General features: G+C 50.2%; 1 protein-coding gene across 3 annotated transcripts in view; it reads left to right on the top strand.

Moving 5' to 3' along the window:
• The window catches only part of LOC146822438 (uncharacterized), a 29,111-nt gene that overhangs the window by 6,777 nt on the left and 2,406 nt on the right, over positions 1-19,928 (top strand). The window contains exon 2 of one of the 3 annotated variants that reach the window (XR_014963305.1): positions 87-695. The exons of the other annotated variants lie outside the window; for them this stretch is intronic. The gene's annotated coding sequence lies outside the window, so the exon portion shown is untranslated. Of the gene's footprint in view, positions 1-86; positions 696-19,928 lie in introns of those variants that run through there. 3 annotated transcript variants of the gene reach the window in all.

Raw genomic sequence — 19,928 nt, 5'->3', positions numbered from 1 at the left:
GTCTCGATAAGAGATTCACAAATAAGCCACCATATCTTTCAATATATGAGTTTATTTTATGCTGTGATTTTCTATTGATTTCATAGAACCAGCGTAATCCATTCAATGAGGGGATGAAATTGCCTCTACTCAAACTGAATTTTATGAGTCATAAGTAAGCAATGCATTATAACGTTAGACTCTAGTGAGCTATTATCAAAAGCATGCTTTCACTCTTTCACTTCAACTATGCAGAAATTTTAATCCTGTAAATATTAATGGATCTTGGTGTCTTTTCACAACATTAATTTAAAATGATTGCTCTTCACACACGGGCTATCTCTCTCTTTTTTCTCTCTTTAGTAAGAGGAGAACAACTATGTTTAAGTTGTTGTAATTAATTGATACTATGTTTGTACAGGAGTCCTTTTTAGAAATCTCCACTGTCCTGAAGATGGTCTGACGGATTGACGCCATCACAGACCGAAACGTCGACTACTTTATCCATATCCATAACATCTATGTACAGTTGATTGCTCTTCTAATATGAGATAGATCTCTGTGTTTTCTTTTGGATTGGATATTTTGTTCCATGAAATGTGGATAACATTCATTTTTTTCTCTTTTCATGTTACATTGCACATTCAATTGTTTATCTGTACTCCTTTTTATTGACTATATATATAAAAAGATTTGTGATTTTTTCACGAAAAAGATACCCCGTGTGTGTTTTACATATTTTGATCAATTCAGTTAAATAATGTGTTGTTGAGTATCAGTTCTGAACTCATTTTCAAATCAATTTTCCAAAATGTAAAAAAAAGATATAATTTCTCCAAACAAAATCCCTTGTTGGCACATTACTTTTACAATTAAACCTGCCCAAGCCCACAAGGGTATATTGGGTCTTCCCCTACGGTTATACTGCTCCCGGGGCAAGCAGGCTCGGAGAAAAACGACCATCAGGAAGGGGCTGAGAGGCAGGTGCATACCCGGGGCCCTAGGGGCTCCGGCGGGCAGGCCCTGGTTCTGCCTTCCCCCATCTCTGCATCGCCAGACCTCACAGACACCTGACTGAGCAAACTCAGAGAAAAAGGACCATCGGGAAATGGCTGAGAGGTAGGTGCGTACCCGGACCCCTGGGGGCCCAGGCGGCCAGGCCGGGTGCGGTCTTCCCCCATCTCGGCATCGCCAGAACTCACAAATGTCTGACTGAGCAAACTCGGAGAAAAAAGGACCATCGGGAAGGGGCTGAGAGGCAGGTGCGTACACAGGCCCCTCGGGGACCCCGGCGGGCGGGCCCGGCTAGTGGGCCTTTGGCAGAGCGGCAGGCCGGGGCCCAGGGCTAGAGCCCCGCTGGGCCCCAGGACCCAGCCGGGGCTCCTGGGCCCAGAGGCGCAGGGGAAGCATCCACGGGACCCCATCCCGGGCACCCTGCCACACGGCAGGACCAAGGACACATCCCAGGGTGGGAAGGCCACCCTTCCCGGGGCCCTCAGGGGCCTCGTCCAGAGCTCCAGAACCCAGCCAAGCATGGGGAGGCTCCCCAGGCACAACGGAACCCCGTCCTGGGTCTTTGGCAGAGCAGCTGGTCGGGGGACAGGGCCCAAGGCCGGAGCACCCAACCCGGGGCCCAGTGGGCCCCTGGAACCAGCTGGGGCTCCCAGGTCCAGCGGCGCAGGGGAAGCCTCCGTGGGCCCGCCGGACCCCGTCCCGGGCACCCTGCCACGCGGCAGGACTGAGGACTGAGCCTGGGGTGGGAAGGCTGCCTTCCACGGGGCCTCTGGGAGCCGCTGAATCCAGCCGAGCAGCGAGAGGCTTCCCGGGCACGACGGAACCCCATCCCGGGACTTTGACAGGCTGGCAGGCTGGAGGACAGGGCCCAGAGCTGGAGCACCTGACCCAGTGGCCTGGCGGGACCCTGGACCCACCCGGGGCTCCTGGGCCAAGAGGCAAAGAGGAAGCCTCCCCAGGCCCGCGGGACCCCATCCCGGGCACCCTGCCACACGGCAGGACCGAGGACGGAGCCTGGGGTGGTGAGGTCCCATTCATTGGGCCCCTGGGAGCCCCTTAACCCAGCCGAGCAGGGGGAGGTCCGCGGGACCCCATCTGGGGCAGCCTGCCATGCGGCAGGCCCAGGGACAGACAGACCCAGGGCTAGGGAGGCGTCCTGGCCCGTCCAGCTGCCGGCTGAGGAATGCCAGGCCAAGAGGGTTCCCAGAGTACCCTGTCCTTCGTAATCCAGAGGAAGGCTACCCCTCTTTCTGGGAACCCGTGTGCACCGAGAGACTCAGGGGACCCTAGGCCCGGACGTGCCTGACCTCCTGGAGCCCTGGCTGGGATCAGGGAGGCGAGTGAGCCCCCATCGGGACTTCCAGGGCAGTCCAACCATCTGGTCGCCCCGGCCATCTGGTCGCCCCATTGGAAAGCATGGCGTGTGACCAGATGGCCGGGACCAAAAGGACGCCCATCGGCCCGCCCTGGGCCTTTGCCGTAGGGCTCCTGCCTGCCCCTGCGGGGCTCGGGGGGTTGCACTTCCCATGGGCTGAGAGACCCCGGCTGGGCCTCAGACACGGGGAGGACCGCAGGTGCTCTCGGGCCCCGGACACCTGGCACCAATGGAGCCCATCCGGGGCACATTGCCATGGCGTGGGCCGGTCGGAGGGAGCCCCGAAGAGTGGGGAGGTGTCGTTCGGGCCAACCCCATCTGGTCCCTGGCTGAGAGCCGCCAGCAAAGGAGGTGTGTCCCAGCATACCCTTCCCCTAGTAATCTGGAGGAAGGCTACCTCTCTTTCTGGGAACCCGTGCACACAGAGAGACTCTGGGGACCCTAGGCCTGGACGTGCCGAGCCTTCTGGAGCCCTGGCTGGGATCAGGGAGGCGAATGAGCCCCCATCTGGACTTCCAGGGCGGCCCGGCCATCTGGTTGCCCTGGCCATCTGGTCACCCCATTGGAAAGCATAGCGTGTGACCAGATGGCAGAGGATGAAAAGGTGTGACCAGATGGCCAGGACCGAAAGGACGCCCATCTGCCCGCCCGAGCCTTCGCCGTAGGGCTCCCGCCTGCCCTTGCAGGGCTTGGGGAATGCGCTGCCCATGGGCTCAGAGACCCCGGCTGGGCCTCAGGCACAGGGAGGCCTGCAGGTGCTCTCGGACCCCATATGCCCGGTGGAGGACTGCCTATCACCGATGAGGCCCATCCCGGGCACTTTGGCATGGTGTAGGCCAGTCGGAGGGAGCCCCGGAGGGTGGGGAGGTGTTGTCCGGGCATAGCCCATCTGGTCCCCGGCAAAGAACCACCAGCCCGGGAGGGGTGTTCCGGCATACCCTGTCCCTACTAACCTGGAAGAAAGCTACCCCTCTTTCTGGGAACCCATGCGCACCACGAGACTCAGGGGACCCTGGGCGTGAATATGCCCGACCTCCTGGTGCCCTGGCTGGTATCCGGTAGGCAAAGGAGCCCTCATCGGGACTTACAGGGCAGCCCGGCCATCTGGTCGCCCCATTACAAAGCATTGCGTGCGACCAGATGGCTGAGGGGGGAAGGTGCGACCAGATGGCCGTGACCGAAAAGACTCCCATCTGCCTACCCGAGCTTCGCGGTAGGGCTCCCGCCTGCCCAGGCAAGGCTCAGGGGCTCTGCGACCCGGGTGGCCGGGGGGACCCCGGCTGGGCCTCAGGCACGGGGAGGACCACTGGAGCTCTCGGGCCCAGACACCTTGGGGAGGTCTGCCCAGGACCCATGGAGCCCTTCCCAGGCACTTAAACATAAAAACATAACATAACATAACATGTACTTTTGTATAGCGCACATATCACCCGAAAGTCTCAAGGCGCTGAATAACAGATGTATATTGTTACCCAACTCAATGATACTCATTTTATCGACCTCGGATGGATGAAAGGCTGAGTGGACCCGCTGGGATTAGAACCTGTGACCATGAGGTCGAACACAGGCCCCTACAGTGGATGCATTTGCCCACTGCACCACCAGACCCGGCCACGCCACACCGTGGGCCGGAGGAGGGAGCCCCCGGACGGAGGAGAGGTGTTGTCCGGGCATAGACCATCTGGTTCCCGGCAAAGAACTGCCAGCCCGGGAGGAGTGTTCCGGCATACCCTGCCCCTACTAATCTGGAGGAAAGGTACCCCTCTTTCTGGGAACCTGTGCGCACCACAAGACTCAGGAGACCCTGGGCCTGGACGTGCCTGACCTCCTGGAGCCCAGGCTGGTATTCAGGATGCAAATGAGCCCCCATCGGGACTTCCAGGGCAGCCCGGCCATCTGGTCGCCCATTGGAAAGCATTGTGTGCGATGAGATGGTCGAGGGGAAAGGTGCGACCAGATGGCCGGGACCGAAAGGATGCTCATTTGCCCGCCCCGAACTGAGCCATAGTGGTAGGGCTCCCGCCTGCCCTTGCAGGGCTCTGGGGCTCTGCACCAGGGACCCTTGTCCCGGGCAGATGGACATTTGGCAGGTCGCAGGATGGGGGCTCCCACACCCCAGGCCCTGACCGAAACCCAGGCCCCAGAGCCAGTCCCTGCTTCTCAAGCCAGCCAGGCCGGGGAGATCGGCGAGCCTGCCCGGGCACGAGGGACCCCTGTCCCGGGCACATGGACCCTCAGGACGTGCGCTAGTTTTCCACACTTTTTTTCCATAATTCTGCGTAATGGCATTACGCCAATTCCGCCCAGCCCTAGTACTCACCCATGGTGAGGGTGGAGCAGCAGTCCTGTTTGGTCTTTGGGTAAGGTCCCTCCAATCGTGGTACAGGGTTGGTTACTTCCCAACCAGGGAAAGGCCCACCTTGGTCGTAGATACGAAAGGTCAGCAAGGGCACGGGCAGAAGTCACCTGATTCAGACCTATGTGAAAGGCGATATAGAGAGTGAAATCACGCTAACCCCAGGGGAATCCTGGGGGAGGGAACTAGAGGTGCGGGGTGCTAAGAGCAGACCAGCCTCCAACCTAAAATGTTCAACACAAATAGGGCCGCTCCCAGTACAATGATCGAAGGTGCTCTAAGACTAAGTTGTGAGTGTGGACATCTCACAAAAAGTGAAGGACTGGCCTCACACACCACCAGGTGTCATGCTTCTTCATCGGCAGTCCCCGCCCTCTAGAAACTCTGGTAGAGGGCAGGCATTCACCTGACGACAGGGATGCACTTCTAAACTAAGTGGGGGCCCGTGAAAAGTGAGTAAAGTTTAAAAACCATTGTTAGACCTGGCACCTTGGCGTGAGTCTCCCTTCCTCTTTTTGTCGCTGTGCCTCATGTGATTTTATGGTGTTGGCCGCTCAGCGCGCTGTGCCACTGCCAACCAGTGTCACGGTGCGAGTGCTCCCTTTTGTAAATTGTATGTGTTGGTTGGATTCCATGATTGGATTGTTTGATTTACTATCAGACCCCAGTAAAGTGCGCCAGGAGCGCCAGGGCATGTAATTGCAAACACCGCTGGTGGGCTTGCAGCACGGGTTGTGCCACCCACAGAAGCGGCCGGTAAAAGATGCCTGAGGTCTGCCACAGCAGAACCTGCGTGCAGTCTGGTACTGACACGCCGACCGACAAGTGCCCACACTTGCCGGTCCCCCGAAACCTTCCCTTAGCTGCATGTTAGTCACCCCTCTGGTAGGCCCACGGGCAGGGTGCGTTGTGAGCCTGAGGTAGGACAAGCCTAGATGCGTGGCATGTCCTGGTAGTGACCGACCGCCATTTTGTTGTTCACTACTGTAAGGCTACCCTGTTCTCATAGGCCAGTATGGGCGGCCTGGATTATTACACCCTATGATCCTAACCGACCCAGGGAACATGGTAGGAGATCGAGTTTAGTATGCCTGAACTCGGAATGCTAAGGTACATCTTTTCGCAAGGTTTATTTTAATATTCCGGGTTTGCAAATGTCACTTTTAGAAAGTTGGCCTTTGCTTGCCTAACCATTTCGGCCGCCTCTGCGTGATGTGTATCTGATGTCTGGCTGGTGTGAGTGACAGTGCTGGGGAACCCAGATGGGCAGGGCTAGGTAGCCTGGTATGAATAGGACGATCGACAGGTAGATGGGTGGGAGGAGTGCTCCTAGGTTCTGAATAGGCCAGTGCTCCGCTACCTCGAGGCTGGCTCCACCCCCTGTGGAGCGTCTGATGACTCTGCCCTGCACTCTGAAAGAAGAAGCCTGCATCACGTAAACAAAGTGCTCAGAAACCGGACTGAACTAGGCAAGGGCCCCCCTGGCCTGGGAGAACAAAAGATTTGTGGTATAAATGGAGGAGCCCTGCTCCTAAGAAACTAGATCCGCTTTTGACCAAGAAGAATCTCTGCCTGAGGAGGAGGCACCGGGAAAGCTGTAGGAGGAAGACTGTCCCTATCCTGGGGGATTGGCCTGCAGTGGTGACCTCGCTGCCAAAGGGGAGAAGAGAAACTGTTGCTGAAGACTTTGCTTTATTCTACTTTCAAGACTTGTGCTTTTCCAAAACGATCTCCAAGGGCTTGGAACTGAGCTTGCCCCCTGAACTGAGCCCCAGGACCATTGGGCTCTACCTGATCTTCACTCGCCTGCTGCTGGACTGTGGTGTCCTTTCCCTCGCCGGAGCTGTGACCCTCGTGCCGCAGTCCCTCCCTGAGCCGTGACCAGGACTGCTTAGCCGCCCCCGCCTTGGGAAGAGCCTCGCTCGATCGGAGCCGCTCCCCCTACGCTGTGTTGGGCTGCCCTGTCACCTCGCTCGCTGGAGGCTCGCTGTGCACCTTCACCCTCCCGCCGGAATCGGCGTTTGTGAGCATCTCCAAGCCTCGGACGGCCCGGACGCATCGGTGCGCCCGGCTGCCCCGCTTTGTTCACCCGCCACCTGCAACACCCGCTCTAGTCGTGAGCCTGAAGATCGGACACCCATCGTGAAGTGTGGGAGCCCCGGACGCCGCCTCGCTCTTCTGAGGAAGAGTCGCTGACATCCCGCACCCCCCTTCGCGTCAAGAAACAAGGTACTGTGCTTACAACCGAGACCACGAGCTCGCATCGGATCCAGGGTCCGCAACGTTCTGATTTCCCTGTCATCTGCTGTGGGCTTCCAAGTCGCCACCTCAGCCTGGAGTGCGCTGAGGCCTACAGTCACCTTGTGCCCGCCTAAGGAACTTTACGTACAAAGAGAGCTTTATCGTATTCCTAAGAATTGTGGCCCCATCAGTTCAACGTTACTGGGCCCTGTATTTAACTCTGCTGAAACTACATAAAAGCTTATTTTTATATACTACCGGATTGGTGTCCATTTGTGGTGCATGCAGGGGGTTTACTGTATGTGTAATTGCATTTGCTTAACCGTGTACGCCTGAGACTTAGCCTAGACTGCTCGCGCCACGCACCTAGAGGGTGAGCAGGGGTTATTCTGGGGAGTCATCCTTCGCCCTGACAGGAAGTAAGGGGTCCCTGCTTGTTGTGGGTTCACACCTGCGTCAACCAGAGCCCCCTCATTTCTAACAACCATTATAGTTACCCAATACATTTTTAGTGTGGTAGGTAGCTATATGGTATTATAAAAAGAGGGTGGACAGTGAATGGAAGAATTTATTGTCCCCTCACCGTGATGAGTGCGGTCAACATGTTTCTGCCTTTTGGCCCAGATGGGTCCGTGACATTCATCAGGACCTAAAACAAGGGGGCTCTGTTCTTACCAACTTCGTGGTGAGAAGGTACCACTGGTGGGATGACCTGTGTCACACTTGACCATAGAGAGGAGAGCTCTGAGTAAGCCCTGGGAACAAACCCTACATGCCCCATGGGAGGAAAATGGAGGGGAGACCCCTGTAGTCAAACTTGCCTCAAGGTGATTCTCCCGTGATTGCACCTAGGTGTTTTCTTCTGTCCATCGACAGAAATACAGCATTTTCAACATAATCTGGTTTGAACGTGCTGTCTCTCACATAGGTTTTACTTTATGGATAAAGATTACTCTACACAAGACTCGGTCTCTGGTTTAAAACCACCATCCACCTTTTACCCTACCAATTCCATGATGCCACCGGAATTAATAACTTTTCAAGAAATTCATTCTCAGCTGCATAGATAAACTAAAATCAGAATGGTGTTTCATTCCTAACAATACTTCTTTCCCCAAAAGGGACGGTCTAAAAAAATCTAAAAAACGACCATTCAATAATCCTACAACCAGCAGATAAAGGGGATGGGATCGTTATCCAAGATCGTGCAGAGTATGACACTGAGATTAGCAAACAGATTGCAGACTCCAAACATTACAGGAAATTGACATCAAATCCCCTCTCAACTATTAAAAATCAAATTTTTAAAGTGACTACCGAGGACAAAGAACAGGGATTCTTAACAAAGAAAGAATTTGAATACCTCTACAATGAGACACCCCAAACCTCAGTCTGATACACCTTACCCAAAATACATAAGTGTCACCAATTCACCAGGTCGCCCCTCAGTCTGATACACCTTACCCAAAATACATAAGTGTCACCAATTCACCAGGTCGCCCAATACTATCAGGCTGTGGGTCAGCTCTTGAACCAATTGGCCAATACATCTATTTCTTTCTCAAAGACTTTGTACCTCTACAAGAACCCTATGTGAGAGACAGCACGTTTATGGTAAACCTGGTTGAAGGATTGCCCTTCAGCATCGACACAGATGGGTTTGCTACATTGGCTATCACTTCATTGTAAACAAACATCCAACAGGAGGAGAGCATCATGCTAATAAAGAATTTACTAGACACGTGCACACAGCCCACACAAGTGCCAACAGACTTTATCATATCATTATTAAGGACAGCACTTCAACACAACTATTTTCTTTCTGAAGGCCAGTTTTGTCAACAATGTTCTGGCACTTCAATGGGGGCAGTTTTGCGCCAAACTTGGCGAATATTCACATGGATCATGTTGAACACAGATATGCCTGGTCTCATCAAAATAGATCTTGTTCCAACATCTCTGTGTGGAAGCGGTATATAGATGATATTTTCCTGATTTGGTCTGGATGTGAAGTCGATTTACACGACTTCGTGCTGTACCTCAACAACGTCCAAAAACACTTTACCTTTACTGCCACCATAAAAAAATCTGAAATTGCTTTCCTTGGCTTATCCATAAGAATGTTGTTGCTGTTTTGTCAGTTCAAGTCAATTTCCCTTATCGCTTTATTCCAGGTGTTCCACATCATAAGTTCCTGATGAGACCCTCTCATTGCTCGTCGTCAACACACTCTACAAACGAAGCACCTTCACAGACCCTTAGCATTGTTCTAGAGGACTGATTGATGATCTCAACATATTGTATTGTAGTCATTTGTTGTACATTGAAACCTTCTTACCACTCATTCACACCTCTTTCCCTTTATAAGGTTCTATTTCACTTGGGAAACCGCACACTTATATGTGTATATTTTTTTGTGAAAAATATTATCACTCAGTAAAATTGTCTGTTTTGATAACTGCATCTGGTGTGTGACTCTGACTCTCCTTCTCACATTCACCGCCCACACAAATATTTGCCATTGGGCGTCCTACCTATGAAGTATCCAGACACATAGGCCGTAGGAACCGTTGTTCTGTGTTAGATGGGTCCAAAGATCAATTGCTTGTGTTACTACTTCCAAAGTTAGCGGTTCACACAGGAATTGCCTTTGGCTGTCTGAAAGCCATACCATTGCGATGTCTGCGAGATATGAAGATATTGCATCGGGGACATAGGAGGTACGAGAAGCATATAATTCCTGGTATTATGACCAGAGCCATAATGCACTCCCCACCCGTGACAGTATCCCAGTCATTAGTTCGGAGCTCACCCACATAGTTAAGTGACCTATTGGGGTGCAGTATATGTGCCACAGGGCGCCCTGGTCTCTCTCCCTCTCCATATCGATGCACTTGAGTGTGTTTGCCCATATATGCATTTTCTCTCTGCTAAGTCCCAGTATTTGGCCGGGAGCTCCACCCATTTATGTAATTGGTGATCCCCATCGGCTATTGCCTTAAGCTCCAGGTCCAGTATTTACCCCCTGAACTCGGCTGAGTTGTGTGTGGATATCCCTTAGGATACCCACATTCTTGGAAATACATACCCCCTCCCCTGGACATATGCCCTGAAGGCCTCCCACAGGGTGGCCTGTGTGGACACAGTTCCAGAGTTAATCTCAAAGTATTCACGGATGAAGCTTTGCAGTTCGCTATGGAACACCTGGTCCCAGAGCGCATCGCCATGGAATCACCAAGGTATTCAAGGCTACAGCCGCGTGGGATCCGGAGTTTCAAAAGGACAGGGTTGTGGTCCGAAAGTGTCTGTGGGAGCACGGTGATCTCAGACACCCACCTGCGGGCAGTGGCCGACAGGAACCACTAATCTAACCGTGACCAAACCGCGCGGGCACCGAGTAAAATGTGAAGCTGGGGGTAGTAGGGTGATGGGTCCGCCATATGTCATATAGTGCATAAGTATCAAAGACATGCCTAAACACCTCCCTAGCCCGAGGTTTATTTGTTGGTTGTGTGCTAATGGAGTCCGTTTGCAGGCGGTGTGGCATATTAAGGTCCCGTCTATTATTAGATGGTTCACTTCAAAACCATCCAGTCGGGTATAGAGGTCTCTGGAAAAAATCGGGGTCATCATTGTTTGGAGCATAAATGTTTACGAACAAAATGCTTTTGTCCCAGAGTGTTTCGTGCAATAACAAATATCGGCCTCCTGGTTCTGAGTAGTGGGAATGACAGAGGAATGGTATTGTTCTGTGGATTAGAATACAGGTACCTCAGGAGTATGAGCTATAACATGAAAAATAGCAGTGTGTGCCCCAGTTCTTTGTGAAGGTGTGCTCAGAGAGCTGGAGAAGATGTGTCTCCTGGAGAAAGGCAATTTTAATGGAGTGTCTATTAAGATGGGACCGTACTTTCTTCCGTTTTCGCAGGTTGATACCATGTGTGTTCCATGAGATGACTGATAAGTCAATTGTTTTAGCCATACTATAACTTGACTTGGGATGGAAACTATCATATGACAAGAGGGAATTCCTTGCCATAGGTTTAGTGTATAACTCACTACCCAGACCATTATCAGTAGGGAAGATAAGGAGATCCAAAAATGGCAAGCTCAGCTTGTTCACTAAGATCAGGTCTACCATTTGGGCAATTTCTGAGATTGAGGCGGAACTGTTCCACTGTGAACAAGTTCAAAGAACATGCTGACGCCCTCTCTTTCAATTTGAAGGCTAGACAGTACCCCTCCAAACTGATCCGACAATCGTACAAGCAGGCTAGCAACAATAACCGAGAAGCCTTATTAGAACCGCGTGTACCTAAGGCTTCGTTGGACAGATTGACTTGTGTGCAAACGTTCAGCACCCATTCAAACCAACTACAGAAAATAATACGCAGACATTGGCGCATTTTAAATGTAGGACAGGAACATCTCAGTCCTCCTTTATTTTCGTTCAAAAGAAGTGCCAACCTGTGAGACACTTTGATACATACGCGCCCAAGAAATACGGTTGTCTCAATGATTAACACCTTATGGAATATGCCACCTGTCCAAGGTCATCATGCCTGTGGTAATTGTGTGGTATGCTCAAACACGCAACATACTACAGAAATTGACAAACAAACCCTGGAGGCAGGCGAAACATACTAACTGCAACAGTGAGAGGGTAATTTACCTGATTACTTGCCCTTGCGACAAGAGATACGTGGGGATGACCACCAGGAAGGTCAAACAGAGGATAATGGAACATAAAAGTACTGTTAGATGCCAAAGACAGGCAACTCGCCTGACGAGGCACTTCTTGGAATTGAAACACAGACCTGACGATATCAAGTGGACGATCCTTGAACAACCCTTCATTCCGTCCCATGTTACTGACATATCTACATTTTTGTTCAGAAGGGAACAACGTTGGGTTTTTAAACTCAAAAGCGATATAGTTGGGCTTAATGAGGCAATTCCTTGGACCTCGTTGTGATACTGTGTTGTCTCTTTATCCATCCAATCGAGGGTTTTTCTGACTTATGACTTTTTGACCTGTCCCCTTTTCTAGCGCTTTGTGGTAGCGCTATTTACCCTATTCTCGCATTCATTGTGCCGGCCTGGGAACCTGTGACCTGCCAATACATCCTTTTTGCGTCTTGTTTGACACATTATTCCATATGGGGATGTTCGTAGAAGGACGTTTGCTCAAGGTGTTGGCATGGTACTTCATTAAGAGTGTGTCAGAACTCTTCTGCTCAATACAGCTGTTCAAAATAGTGTGTGGGCTCGCTGTGTGAACATCCCCTCACGAAGACGAGTTCATCATAGGCGTAGACTTAATCTAACACTAGGAATGTGTTCTAAAACACTACACTATTCTGCATTCTCTGCCTTTATACGTCTATGATGTATTAATATAGTTTTCTGATACATGTTGGGTGGGCTCGCTGTTTTAACACTTCTTAAGAAGACGCGTTTAATATACGCGCATACTCAACCGAGCACCAGTATCGTAACCCGTAGTACTACACTTCCCAGTATCCTTTACTTGCTACACGTCTTTTGACGCGGATGACGCAGTCACGTCCCATCACGTGATGATGGTGACGTCTAGTATCCGTCCAACGTCCGTCAAGACACACCGACAGTCTTTAAGAGGGGCAGGCTTACACTGTTCCGGTTACCACTCGGTACAACCGGGAAGAAGGTCCGGGGTAACGACGGACAGGTAAGCTTGCTCTCTGTTGGATGCCACAAGATCTAACGAATTGGACATTCTGCTTAATCACATGTTAGACATCTGTCTATCTGATGAATACAGGCCCCAGCTAGGCCCGCAGGACACAAGGGTTCGCTCTCCTGTAATGGAATCTATAAGGAAGTTGGCACGGAAACTGCAAAGTACAAAGACAAGATTTATTAACCCTTAAGGGTGGTCCTACAATCCATACAACACTCTTCAGTATTGCATAGAGTAGCACAAAGAACTTACGTACATGGTCCCCTTTTATACACAATAAGAGGGGCTCATAAGTGGGTGGATACAACATGAGGCCGAAGAACATTACCATTTATGGTCATTTTCGATACTGAATCAATATGTGGGCGGAGCTAACACACTCCTTGAGCCCGCGAAAACATGGTCAAGCAAGGCTAACTGATAACAGATGTGGTCAAGTCTGGGCATGCGCCAGATGGACAAAGGAGCTATTTATAGACTGTTACTAGGCAGATTACAAGAGCAACTAACACAGAGGTTGGACTCCTCTCGTGGTGAACACGTGGAGGCATGACGATACAAAATGGAGTCCGAACTTCAGTCAACATAACGGAAGAAGCATACTCTAAAGTAAGAGAATTCATGTCTTTAGTAAATGCTTAATCACATCGTTGTTTCAATTTACAACAGACGACCCTTTCAGCATTTACTGAAGACATCCGGTTTGTTAGGGTAATCGTCATATATGTCAATCGTCATCATTTCTTCGACTTCTTTAGCTAAACGCTTCTGATGTGCGACATCGGCAATAGCCTTCTTATCGGGGATACAGAATGATACACATAAGGAACAGAGCAAGGGACCACATTGAACACAGATACAACAGGAAAACAGAACCGCTACGATAATACAAAGACCAGTTAACACCTTCCACCCCCAGGCAGTGATCAATGCCCAAAACCATCCAGAGAAGGACCAAGTGCCGTTTTCTGTATGGATTTCAGCTGCAATTTTGTGTAATCTATTAATGGCATTATAAACTGATGGCGTATGATCAGGAATGAACACACAGCAACTGCTTCCGATAATTTTACATGCTCCTCCTCTGTCAGCTAGCATAACATCTAATACCATACGATTCTGCAATGCAACAATTCTAGTAATTTGCACTTCTTCCGTAAGATTCCCAAGAGCAGCAGCAGTTTGGTTTGTCACAGCCTCTACCACTCTTGTTAATCTTCGGATCTTCCTACTGTTCAGGGCAGCTCCAACAAAGAAAAACAATCCTAAGTTAAAATCAATATACTGTTGCAGACTGGTATCAGTCTGATCTACATCATCAATTGATAGAGTACGTTTATACCTATTTACAGTCACATTATTCAATAATTTCAGATCTTTATGATAAGATGCAGGTGCTAGGAATACAGGAGGTAATAGGAATGATACATAGCATACCCCAGACCACCCAGCCGGCAAACGGTAATAACCTTTATTTCCACACACAAAGTATGTATTATGGGACGCTAAAAAGGTACTATTGTTCAACCCATCAATGTTCAGGACGGTGATACAATCACTGACGCCGACAGGAATAAAACCCACACTCTGGACACACAGGTCCGCTTGAGCTTGTGCCACTTGAATCACAAATTTGTCCTTTCCCACAGTGTCTCTAGTGTTCGTGAAGATATAGGGAATGGATTCATTGTCTGGTCGGTACTCTTCCCATTCCCAAATTGTCCCATTCGCTTGCGGATACCCATTTTTATCCTGGTGACATTCTTTATTGAGTCTGAAGAGTAATCGTCCCACTGTCGGTTTCCGGGTGGCAAAAAGCAAAGTGTACCATGCTCTACAAGAGCCATTGTGAGAGAAAGGAAGTGGTATAAATGGCGTTACTCCTTTCTTCTGATGGGCTTGCATCATCCCACATATCCAACAGTTCGTAGCGTTCGTAGCAACGTGGGTATGATGCAGCATCTGGATGAAAGTGTTATTCAAATAAGACTGTCGATGCTTCAACTCTTGATACGGTAATGTATAAAAGTAGTGCTCCTCAGGCACCGGAGTTGTCAACACAAGTAGTTTTCGAGCGGGAGTCACATCCTCCACAAACCATGTGGTTATCCCAACAACAGCTACTGTCAGTATGAACCCTGATGCACAAAGAATCTTTTTCCTCTCCATGATAGAATGAAAGAAAACCCAATATCTTCCTGAAACTAAAGATTTTGTCAGAACTCTTCTCCTTGGGCAGCGGTCGATTTCTTCACCAACGGGCCAAGACGGGTGTCGCTACACTAATGCAGGGCTGATCCCCCCCCCTTGCCTCATTGGCTCTCCGTTTCACTAACCCAAGGGCCGTTCTGACAATATGTCCCGGTACTGGAGAACTCACTTCCTTGGTCGAAGATGATATCGCCTTCCCCCAGGAGTCGCGTGGTCCGGAAAGAGCTCCTCAGTGGCGTTTGGCTCCGCAGCACAGCCTGTCTCTGCAGCCAAAATTTCTCGTTGATCGGTCAGCACGGCAGGTTCCACCAATCCGGGCGGCACCTTCCGACAGTGCAGGGAATGGATCCAATTCTTTCTGTTGGAGACTCGCACAGCCGTCCTCGTTGCGAGGAGGACCTGCTCAGGACCCACCCATCTCGGTTCCAAGCTGTTTGTTCTGTCGAAGATTTTCACCATCACATGGTCGCCAGGTCGGAGACCATGTCCTTCACCGGTAGACCGATCAGGGAGCGCCTCTCGGACCTGTTGATGAATAGAAACCAAGTTATCGTTAACTGTGCCAGATAATCGTTCATCATTACACAAGGTACATCATACACAGCCTTAGGTTTTGGTGGACCCCAAATATTCATTGGGCGCCCAAAAACAATCTCGTACGGTGTAAGGCCAGTTCGAGAGTGTGGTACCGATCTAATTGACAATAACGCCAGTGGTAGAGCATCTGGCCAAGTCAAAGACGTCGAAGCTTGAATTTTGGCGATCTTAAGCTTCAGTGTACCATTATACTTTTCAACTAGTCCTGCAGACTGAGGGTGGAATACAGCGTGGAACTTCTGGGTGATGCCCAGGCCCTTCAAGACGTACTTTATAACATCCGCTACAAAGTGAGGCCCATTATCACTCCACAGAAGTCTACAAACGCCATATCGAGGGAAGAACTCTTTCAACAGCAGCTTCGCAGTAGTCATTGCAGTATTGTCTTTCGTAGGGTACGCTTCAACCCATTTACTGAAGGCGCAAACCACTACTAGAACATACTTCAAATTGTTACAGCGCTCAAGCTGGATGTAATCCATCTGCAAAACCTCGAACGGTGCAGTGGGTGTCACAAATCCTCCTGCTGGAGTTCGAGTACCCTTTCCTGGGTTATACCTCAAGCAGATCATACAGGTCTGCACCACCCTCTTTGCCGTGCTAGCAATCTCTGGATGCTCCCAGACTTGGGTAAGCAATTTATAATTGCGGAAGCTCCAACATGTGCTAGCCCATGTGCCATCTGATTCATAGGTTGTACAAAAGCCGTGGGTAATTTCCATCTATCCATCCGCTTATTTCTCCAGCAGCCTTCATCATCCAATTCTCCCTCGCTAGCCCATTGCTCCCGCTCTTTATCAGAAGCGGTCCTTTGCATTTCTCGCACTTCCTCCTTCGCATCATGCCATCTTTCCACCTGTGACTTCACTACATACATGGCAGTAGCACCGGGCTGCATCGCAGTCTCCCGTGCCACTCGGTCCGCTAACGCATTCCCTTCTCCAACTTTATCGACTACTTTCCTATGGGCGCTACATTTAACGATGGCAATTTTCTTCGGATATGTCAATGCAGTTAAAAGGTTGTGAACTAACTCTCCATGCATTATCTGTACTCCATGTGACGTTAAAAACCCTCTCTCCTTCCAGAGCAGGCCAAAGTCATGCGCTACTCCGAAGGCATAGCGGCTATCTGTATAAACATTCACACACAGTCCTGTACTGAGCTCACATGCTCGTGTTAATGCTATCAGTTCCGCTGCTTGAGCTGATTTCTGTGGTATGCGTGCTGTCTCCACTATCGTTTGTAACGTGGTAATCGCATACGCTGCTGAAGTCGTACCATCTGGTAGCTTCAGGCATGATCCGTCCACCCACAGTTCTCCATCTACATCTGGAAAGGGCGTATCCTGGAGATCAATACGACCCTTTGTTTGTTCCTCAGTCACAAGAATACAATCATGTGCTTTCCGTGCTTCAGACTGAGTCTCGGGGTATGGCAACAATGTGGCCGGGTTTAACGTTACGCACCTTTTCAATGTAATATGAGGAGCCAAAAGCGTCAACTCATATCCCGTTAAACGGGCACTGGTCAAATGCTGCGTCTTTGTTTGATTAAGCAGGGCATCAACAGCGTGGGGGACTAATACCAACAACTTATGAGATAACACAATTCCCTCGCTTTGGCGTATTGACACAGCTGTCGCCGCAACCGAGCGAAAACACCCTGGTAATGCCCGGGCGACAGGATCAAGTACAGCCGAAAAATATGCACAAGGGCGCTGCTTATCGCCGTGCATCTGCACTAAAACTGATAATGCACATCCATCTTTCTCATGCACATACAACGAAAAGGGTTTTGCATAATCAGGGGTCCCTAACACTGGTGCTGAACAGAGGGCCTGTCGTAATTGCTGAAAAGCAGCATCACTCTCATCTGACCAAGGGATCGGGATAGGCGTGTCTTTTGTCAAAAGGGCTAACAATGGCTTAGCTATATGTGAAAACCCCAATATCCATTGCCTGCAAAAAGAAACAAGCCCCAAAAATGCACGCACATCCTTCTGCGTGGACGGTCTCGGTGTGTCCAAGATTACTTGGATACGATCCGGTGTGAGTGCACGCCCCTCCTTAGACAAAAGGTGACCCAAATAAGTCACCTTTGGTCTACAGAACTGCAATTTCTTCCTAGATACCTTATGATTGTGGGATGCTAAAAAGGAAAGTAAGGATAACGTACTCTTTTCACACAACTCCAGGGTGTCAGCCGCCAGCAAGATGTCATCGACATATTGAATGAGGGCGACCCCCTCGAGCAGAACAAAGGAATCCAACTGTCTTTTCAAAGCCTGACTGTAAATGCTAGGGCTTTCTGTGTAGCCCTGAGGGATCCTACAAAAACGGTAAGATCTATTATTTAAAGTAAACCCAAAAAGATATCGGCTATCGGGGTGAATGGGAATGGAAAAGAAGGCATTTTTCAAATCGATCACTGAGAACATGGTCGCCGTAGGCGGGACCAAAGTAAGCAACGTCGTGATATCAGAAACCACTGGGTACTGAGGTATCACGATCTTGTTTACTTCTCTCAAATCAATTATAAACCGATAAACTCTGGCATCCGTATCCTTTTTCAAAATAGGGAGAATCGGGCTATTACAGATGTTGTAGGGAACTTCCTCCACCACCCCCGCTGTAATCAAATCCTGCACTATCTGTATGAGAGCCTCCTCGCTCTCCTGGGAAATACGATACTGTGGGAGGCGCGGTAACACCGCCCCCTCCTGGACACTAATGTGGACCGGTGGAATCACCATTTGTCCTACATCAGTATCCGAAGTTGCCCACAAAGCACGAGGGAGGGTAGCTAACAGCGCATCCTCTGAAATCGCACACATCCGTTCAGACCGGGGGTAATTGTCATTCAGTATTACCCGCACACCAGCAGGGGAGCAGCGGATCGTAGCCCTAAAATGCTTTAACATATCTAGGCCCATAATGTTGTCCGGCGTGTACGGGGCAAGCAGAAACGGACAGGGTGCAGAAAAAGAATCAACCTTAAATGTGAGGGGCTGCGAAAGAGGGCTTCGGGAGAGTGTACCGTCAAACCCTACCGATGTAACCATTAAGCCAGATGGGGGAGCCCTCGGAACCAATTGCTTAGACAGCGCACTACGCGTCGCTCCTGTATCCACTAGGAACTGATCAGTAGAGCCCAAAACCTCAGCCGATACATAAGGACCCTTCTGATCGACCGGCACCTCAACTGATTCAAACCCCCATCCAACGCATTCCTATGCATGCTGAGAATCATGGTACCCCGAACGGTCAATCCCCGACACTTGATACTGATGCTGGCGATCGAAAACATTTGATCTATCTCGTTGCTGCCCAGCAGAGTCAAAACGAGCATTATCGTTAGAATTCCCTCTAAAGTTCGAGAAACCCCCTCTACCTCTCGGGCCACCCTGACTATGTCCCTGACGCGAAGCGTGCAACACCGGGCAATCCCTAGCCCAATGTCCCGATTGCTTACAATACGCACATTGGTTCCTATTCAAATCAGATCGGCCCGAGGGAGGACCATAAGATCCTCCCCTACCTCTATTAACACCCCGCCGGGGCGGGCCATATACTTGTGCCAACATCACCTTTGTTTTTAGATCTTTCGATTTCTTTTCCTCCTGGCCCTTTGCTTCTTGCTCCTGACGCTCATAATACTGAGCGATAGTCAGGAGGGCCGTCGGGGTTGCGGAGGACCAAGAACTCTCACTCGCTTTCAAACGGGCCGCAACTGCCGGCAGCAAATTAGCCACATATTTATCCGCAAAAAGGTGGCGACCCGTATCATCCGTGAGCGACTGGCCACTAAAATCATGAAACGTCTCCTCAAAGCGCGTAAAGAAGTCTGCAACTGACTCATCAACTTTCTGCTTACATGAAGCTAACATATTCCAGTCAATCTTTTTAGGGGGGATAATCGTCTTCAGCTTAGTCAGAATAGCAGCGGGGAGATCTAAGATAATCTGTGGTGGTTTCTGCGCGGGCTTCCGTTCCTTATCCTCATCTTCAAGCTCAGACCACCGGGCCTTAAAAACAGCTATATCATCTACCTTTCGGACAGATCGCCACATATCCGGTGGTAGAATAAGACCAAAGAACAGGTCTATATCCGCTAAGGTCATAACGCAAGAATTCAAGGCCCCCTCGACTTCTTTGTAGAAGGCCGCTGGATTCTTGCGGGGATCAGGCAATGCATTCTTCAATGCCATAACATCAGCTCTATGCCAAGGAGTATAAACCCAATTATACACAAAATATCCCTTAGCATCAGGGGAGGTGATGTCCGAGCTAGTCCCTGCTCCTTGAGGAGGAACATACAAAGGCGCCGCCTCTCGCATCGGTTTAGCATGCACTATGCCATTCTTATCTGACTGGGAGGTGGATGAGTGTCCCTCTGCTGTACACGAATCCGACAGCTTCTCCTCCCCCGGC

Source organism: Triturus cristatus, chromosome 6 (genome assembly GCF_964204655.1).
Source record: "Triturus cristatus chromosome 6, aTriCri1.1, whole genome shotgun sequence".
Taxonomy (NCBI): Eukaryota; Metazoa; Chordata; class Amphibia; order Caudata; family Salamandridae; genus Triturus; species Triturus cristatus.
This window is presented reverse-complemented; position numbering and strand designations above follow the sequence as displayed.